The sequence below is a fragment of the Triticum aestivum genome, unplaced genomic scaffold, assembly GCF_018294505.1.
Source record: "Triticum aestivum cultivar Chinese Spring unplaced genomic scaffold, IWGSC CS RefSeq v2.1 scaffold234476, whole genome shotgun sequence".
Lineage (NCBI taxonomy): Eukaryota > Viridiplantae > Streptophyta > Magnoliopsida > Poales > Poaceae > Triticum > Triticum aestivum.
In genome coordinates, this window is record NW_025225176.1 from 1 (window position 1) to 7732 (window position 7732).

Below are 7732 nucleotides of genomic sequence, written 5' to 3' on the forward strand. Positions count from 1 at the left end.
CCTTCAGACTCTTCTCCAGTCTTACCGTCTGCGTTGCTACCATTGTGACTGCGGGGGGTGTTAAGTATAATATTTATTTAGGATAGCGTAGGATTTATTCTACCCTGCCTTGTACTCCAAGATGACCATGTACTCCTATATGTATGCCCATGAGGCTCAAGCAATACATCAACAATTCCACCAATCTCTCTCTCCCTTCTAACACATCCTGTTTCCAAATACATACGAGTATGGTTGAGGTGAACATGCATGCAGATAATTACAGGAAATAAATAGAAAGGAAATGTGAAAATGCAGATAATCGCAACCATAGATGACTTATTACCAAAACCACAGATTTGCGACCGCAGTCCACAACTAGTCCATGAAAGCAAACGAATTGAAGTGACTACTGACTAGGCAAACCACAGTAGCAAACCCTTTCTACACAACATTGTTCAAAGCCACAAAGGCATGGACTGGAACATCAAAGTACAGAAGAAAACCAAGCTGTGCGTAGAAGATCTGAACCATACATATTTAACATCTGATGACTTTCATGAAGTGACCATGGAGCTGCTTAATTTTTACAACCATCGGACAACCATTCTATGTAACTGGGAATATAAGGTTTGCACCGGAGATCATAATGACTATTCTCAAAACAGAAGACAACACGAGGTCTCCGGTTTTCCACATCGTATGACACAAGCCTTTCATTCAACCCATTGATTTGGAAAAAGATCGATTTGCATTCCGGAGTCCGGACCGAATGCTACAAATGTACACACCTCAGCATGGCCTATCAATTCCGACATGTTGGCGGTATGCTTCAGAGTCCACTGCCCACTGGCACATAATCTTCAAGAACCCAGACCGAGAGCTGGCGATTACCATTAGTGTAATCCATATGCGTTGCATACAGGCGTCCCTGAGATTGCCCAATATAACCATAATCGGAGGTGTCTGCTATGGTGAGGCGGCATTCGGATTTCCCGCCAAGTATTCCCTTCCGCATCCGCCGTGATCACCGAAGAATCGTGGGTAGTTAGATGCAGCGCGCCACCGAAGAAGAGAGAGACGGAACCATCATGATCAACCACGCTAGTGTGGTCGCCCCATTCGCTCTCCTTGGAAGCCCACCTTCCGGTTTCCGATGAGAAGATCTCCACTCTGGTGATCCCGTCGCCCCGCACGAGCACGAACACGGCGAAGCGGGAGGGAGCGGCCGGGTCGAATTGTCGAAAGCCAGACGGATGATGTTCCTCTCCTGAAGCAGCTCCTCGTTAGCAGGCAAGACAGTCCACTTCTCCGTAGCTGGATTGGACACAACGAACTCTGTGTCGGCGCCGGAGCTGGTGGCAGACGATATCTTCCAGCACTTGCAGAGGAGGAGGCCGCCGCAGCAGTCCACGGTCTGGACGCCCCCGTCCCACGCGCCGCGCAGGAAAGGGAGGCCGGGGTCGACGAGGGGCCGGCCTCGGCCCGACAGGTTGCGGAAGCAGAGCTCGTTATTCCAGTCGCTGCGAGCGTAGCAGAAGAAGCCCGACAGGGCCTGCGGCGACCTCTTCCGGAGGCCGGGGTCGGAGCAGAGGGCGCGCCATGCTTTGGACACGCACTTGAAGCGGCAGAGCGATCTGTAGGGCACCCGCGCAAGGACCTCGACGAGGAGGTCCTCGGGGAGGCTCTCTGCCGCCGCCGCCGGCTGCTCCTTCTTCTTCCTGGACCTCTTTGCCATTGCCCCGTAGCGGTGGAGATCCAGCCGGATAACGGCGGCGGCGTATGTATCTGAATGAGTAAATTGCTGAAAGCCACCACATTTGTGGCTAGGGTACTACAAAACTACCGCTTTTACTAAAAATTACAAAAAACCACCAACTCTGAGGCAAGTGAGTAACAAATCACACCGATTCACAGATTAGATCGCACAAACAGAAAAACTGACGGGTGGGACCCACTTGTCGGTCCAACATGGCATGTCTATGTGTACACTTTGCTGAGGTGGAACGTGGGTCCCACATGTCATCCACCCACCTCATTTTCCCTCTCTTCTTCTTCCCCATCCTCTTCTCCTTCCCCGTCCTCCTCAGGTGCGGCCATGGAGCTCCAGCGGAAGCGGCGGGCTGCGGTAGTGCATCTCAGATGCAGCCATGGCTGCGGTGCTCCCGCTGGGGCACGCACACTCGGCCCGGCCTTCTCTCGCTGGGACACGGGCCAGCCGACCCGGCCTTCTCCCGCTGGGAGAGCGCGTTGATGGGAGGCGGCTAGAGGAAAGGGAGCAGCCGCCGTGAGGGCCCAACGGCGGATCCCGGCGGCTGTAGCCGGATCTCGGCCGCGGGCACCGAGACCACCTCGTGCGTGCGCGGGATCCAGACGACGGGAACAGATTGAGCGGCGTCGCGGCAGGACTGCCTCCGGCAGCTCGGGCTCTGGGCACGGCTCCCTGGGCATGTGCGCCGCCATCATGGCTACCTCGACGGGAGGACACTCGCCGGAGCTGGAGCGGCGCTGCTCGCCAGCTCGGGCTCCGGGCACGGTTCGCCGAACTCGTGCGCCGCCGGCATGGCTACCTCAATGGGAGGCGCGCTCGCCGGAGCTGAAGTGGTGCTGCTCGCCGTTGACCTCACATGCCTACCTCACCGGGAACCAGGAATCGGGGCCGTCGCCGTCGGGGCAGGGCCGGAGTCAACGGGGAAGAGAGGAGGGGAAGAGAGATGTAAGAGGCGTGGGGCTGCCATGTGGGACCCTTGGCCACATCAGCTTATTGTCCATGTAGATATGACAAGTGGACCCGACAGGTTTGCCAGCCCTGTAAGTTTTCCTATTAGTTGCGGCTTGGAGATCGTTTAGTGCAATCTGTTACTCACTTGCCTCAGAATTGGTGGATTTTTGTGATTTTTGACAAAAGCGGTAGTTTTGCAGTACCCTAGCCACAAATGTGGTGGCTTTCAGCAATTTACTGTATCTGAATGTTATGCGGAATTTGGGGGTTTATTGCGCCCCGTCTCCTCCTATTCTCGGAAACTAGATGATATCATGCACGTTGTTGCGAAAATATTTAGCAACATATTTAAATGTGTTTTGTTGTATGACGCGTGAATATTTGAAGTAATAATATAAAAAGTTAAAACTGAAAATACATATAATTTATTGTGTTTCATTACTATATAGTTGTAAAATGTTTATTAAATATAAATAACTTAATAGAATGAAAATTCTCATGTATGCTTGCATGTTGAGATGAGTCTTTTTTTCATGATGTTTCATGATGAAGTGGCATGCTTGCATGTTGAGAGATATATGATAGTGGAGGTGAACCTTTTGTCATGCATGTTGTGTGATGATGTGGCATGCTTGTATGTTGAGAGAAATAGTTAGTGAAGGCTAGCTATTTAGATATAGTAGATACTACGTTGGGCGTGGCCTAAAAACTAGAGCGTGTGTTTGATCCAGTCGGTAACTCGGCCGAAACGGACTGGAGATGGAGTGTGATACACGTATTCCCCGTGTTCTCCAAAAAAAAGGAAACGTTTCCGTGTGGGTTTGTCGCTTTTTGGGCGGTTTTGACAACACACACAAAAGCAATACACCAATACATGAGTGGAGTCCATTTATTATCAAAGTCCAATGTCGACACATCTTTTTGTAGCAAGATTTATTTCAGAGTTCTTTTTTACATAATCACATATATTTTATTAGACAAACGTATTACAAAGAGTACATATGTGATCATCACAGAAGACATACATAGATGTCTTGCAATATTGAATCAAAGACTTCGCAAGAAGTAAAACTAAAATTTTACTTTGGCAGAATCTTGTGCCACACCAAAACATCGCCCACCATCGTCCTCCTCCGTTGTTGAAGCAACATCGAAGAAAGAGGGGAACTGCCTTCATACCAAGATCTAGAGGAGCACCTTTGCATACAAGGATGCTTTTCGAGCCGATGAACCGGACTGTCTCAAGCAACAAGACCGAAACTTTGTGGCACGTCAGCCAGGGTTCTTCGATCCCCATGTCCGCTAGATCCCAGCGCCGTCAACTTCATTCGATGAGATCGAAGAAGAGGACCGTCACTGCATTCCTCTATCCACACACCCCATTGCAAGATGCCAAACACAACCACAACAGCCGACACCAACACCACCCGAGAAAGTGTTCAGAGTTGGATAGCCTGAAGAGGACTACCGGAACAACGACACCGCGGAGGCGTGCACATGCGATAACGATGTCTAACACTTGGAAGCACCCTCCGAGCGGCCAGGCAAAAATCTATGTCGACAGAGGTATGTCTCACAATGGGGATGTGGGTGCAGCAGCCGCGGTGCAAAGAGATGAACATGGCAATTATATCGGATCCTCAACGATTGTACTCCCGGGATTGAATGATCCAGCAGTCATGAAGTTGTAGCGTGTCAGTGAAGCATTGGCTTTAGCCAATGATTTTTTTTGAACCGTTTGATGATTGCATGTGATTACAAGCCAGTGGTGAAGGACATCAACAAAGGGTTAGGGCTTGGGAGGCTATTTCAAGAAGTGTGATTTTATGTTTGAAAGTCGTCATTCGAACCAGGAAGCACATCATCTTGTAAAATTTTCAGTACCGCTCCCACAAGGTCGTCGCTGATCTACATGCGGCGAGTCTTGTCCTCTTCCGGCTATAGGCCTTTCTGCGGCGAAGGAAGGATCGAAGGATCGTGCTGATCGGCGACAGCGACCCGATCGTCCACTCACACACATGGAGGATATTCAGGGCTGTACGCCGTCTACTAAATGCATGGTCTACTTTTTTTTTGAGACATATAAATACATGGTCTACTGTTAATGTGCCACCGTTGATACATAGAATTTCCATCAAGTAAAGCTAACGATGTTAAATTTGGACGAACTTTGTATTGATTGGCTTCCTGCACCCATCGCCAACTCCTGCAGTTGTGCAAAAAACAAGAACAAAAATGACGTTGGTTTTCTCTGCCATCGACAACTCCTAAAAGTTCGCCGTTGCCTACTGACGAACTGCAACAGGTTTGGCGCGATTGCTGTAGAAGTGCAGAAACAAAAGAGAGGCAAAGAAAAAAATGAAACGCCGTTGCCGGGGATCGAACCCTGGTCACCCGCGTGACAGGCGGGAATACTTACCACTATACTACAACGACTTTGATGATAATGCGTTTAACAAGAGATAGTAATTATATTGCTTGCTCTTAACAAATCGGAGATGAAACGGGAACCGCAGCCGCCGTTTCGGCCCAAAAAACCTAGACACAATCGAAACTTGGCAGGTGCTCAGGCGAGATCGCCGTGTCCAGCTCCTCCCCCCGCTGCCGTCGCCGGCCATCTCGATCGGTCCCTGTCCGCGGCGATCCCTACTCCTGCAACTGCAAGTATGCATACTCTCCACTCTCCAGCTCCGACGCACCGCGCTTCTTCCGTTCTAGGCAAAAATCGATCTCATCGCACCCCGAATTCGCTCTCAGGGTTTAGCTCCTGAAATCCAAGATCGCTCGGCTCGGTTTTATTCAACCAACACTGGCTCTTGAGTATTCACAATTTCTTCTGCGAAAATTCAAGAGTTGCATGAGCCAAGCTGAGGCACTGCAGATAGTCGACCGGAGGCTTCATCGAACGGTGCGACCTGCTGCCAACAGCAAGCCCCTACTATTTCTCAAGCTTCCCAAAATATGTAGTATGAGTCATGGCCTTGTTTTTGAGAATCTCCCACAGGCATGTGTTGCTGGCAGCCAAGTTACAGTACGCAACTAGTAAAAATAACAATCTGGCTGTGATTGAAGTATTCTAGCATGCATCAAGTAAGATGTCTATCTCAACTGCTAGCACAGGATGAATACATGTTGCATGCATCTAGGTAGCAATTTGGTGCTGAAGGACACATGTTTCCATAAGAAATCAGTGGTTCATGTGCACGTTTAAATTTGCCAACATCACTTGCCTATGCTTTTTCTCTATTGGTGCACTGTATTCATCCGTGCAAAGTACATGAGCTGGTAACAAGATATGGGAAAGTAGTGGCTGCACCCACCTTCGGTGCACCCACGGTGCACTCGTGCAAGAAAACATAGTAAAACATTTCAAGAAATCATGAAATTTTGTGGGAATGATCATCAATAAATGTTAAGGGCGCTTCCAAAGTTTGATGGTCAAATAACATTCGAGGGGCTCTGTACAAAAAAGATAAAATTACAAAATCTTCCGTCGGTGCACCTTGGGTGCACCGAGCTGGGGTGTAGAAAAACCACTCTCAACAAGATATATATTAACATCACAGATATATTGATTTATTTTGTTCGCAGCAGCCATCTACTAGCTACTCCTTCTGTTCTAAAATATATGGTGTATCAGCCTTTTCTTTTCTTTTTGCAGTGTATTAGTTTTTCAAAAGTCAACTGTCTCGGTTTGGTTTGTTTCTCTTGTTTCTTCCTTCGGCTGATCTTGCTGGGGAGTGGGGGTTGCCCATCGGACTCTGCATTTGAACCTTTTTTCCCATCTTAATGAAACGACACACAGAGCTCTTGATTGTTCCGATAAAACAGTGTTTCTATGTAATTACGTTTGACCAAGTTTATAGTAAGCTCTATCAACATCTACAATACTAAAAATATATTACATGGCAAATCTAATGATAATTATTTGGTATTATGAAGTTGGTCAAACTTAGAGAAGTTTGACTTTCTTAAAAACTAATACACCTTATCTTTTAGAACGAAGTAAGTACTATCTGGCCAGCCAAACTTGTCAACCTTGGTTTTGCAGGACATCCTCCACCGTATATATTCTCATGTTGCCAGTGCAAGCAGCTGCTCGTGTTGCATGCGTGTCGCGTGGGTTTCTATGTTCGTGGACATGTTATTCCAAGCTCATACTCAACTCCGATAGACTCGAATTGAGTGACAAGAAATTTGAGGAAAGAGGAACCTATATCATCGACAAAGTTGACAAAATTCTTGAGAACCATCACAAGAATGGGGTCAAGGTGGAGGCGCTTAAACTTGGACTTTACCCTTGCACGACAGTCGAAGCCTCTTGCCTGGACAGGTGGCTTCAAATCGCCGGCAAGTCTGGGATTCAAGAACTTAGCTTGACTATGAATGTTTTCATGAAGAAAATCAACAACTTCCCATGCTCGGTTTTGTCCGATGAGGCTGTTGCCAGTTCAATTCAGTCTCTTTACCTCACCAGTTGCGCTTTCGATCCCATATCATATCAACACTTGGCCTGTTGAGAAGATTGAAAACTTTACATCTTCGTCTTGTCGATATTAATGAGGAAGGATTATGGCACTCGCTCTCCAAATCCGCCTCCTTGGAGCGGCCATAAATCACCTTATGCAGTGGGATAAGTTGCTTGAGAATACCTTGTACGCTGCAGCAGCTCAACTCCCTTGGTGTCGAGGAATGCAAGAGCCTACAGATAGTAGAGATTGATGCCCAAGCCTCATCTCCTTTCATTATAGTGGGCCCTTGTTAGATATCTCTATCACGAATTCTTTGCTACTTATACATGTAGGCTTGTGTTGCATTCTTTTTGATGCTCGCGTGAGGTTTCCATCCATTGCAGGAAATGTCGAGAGCCTCACCATCCGCTCTCGTGTTGAGGTACATATGCGCTCTCAAAGTATATTTAATCAATAATATATGTATGTCTATTGCACTTTTATGCCGGAACAAACAAACACAAGGTTAACCTTGGGATTTGTTCTTCTTCAGAACGTCAACATTCCAATGCTACCCTCA

The 7732-nt window shown here is 47.8% G+C and overlaps 1 non-coding gene across 1 annotated transcript; it reads right to left on the reverse strand.

Annotated features, from left to right (window-relative positions):
• Window positions 1-5065: 5065 nt before the first annotated feature.
• On the reverse strand, window positions 5066-5137 carry TRNAD-GUC (transfer RNA aspartic acid (anticodon GUC)). Its single transcript has one exon. It is a non-coding gene; the product is annotated as a tRNA-Asp (tRNA).
• Between the last annotated feature and the right edge of the window lie 2595 nt (window positions 5138-7732).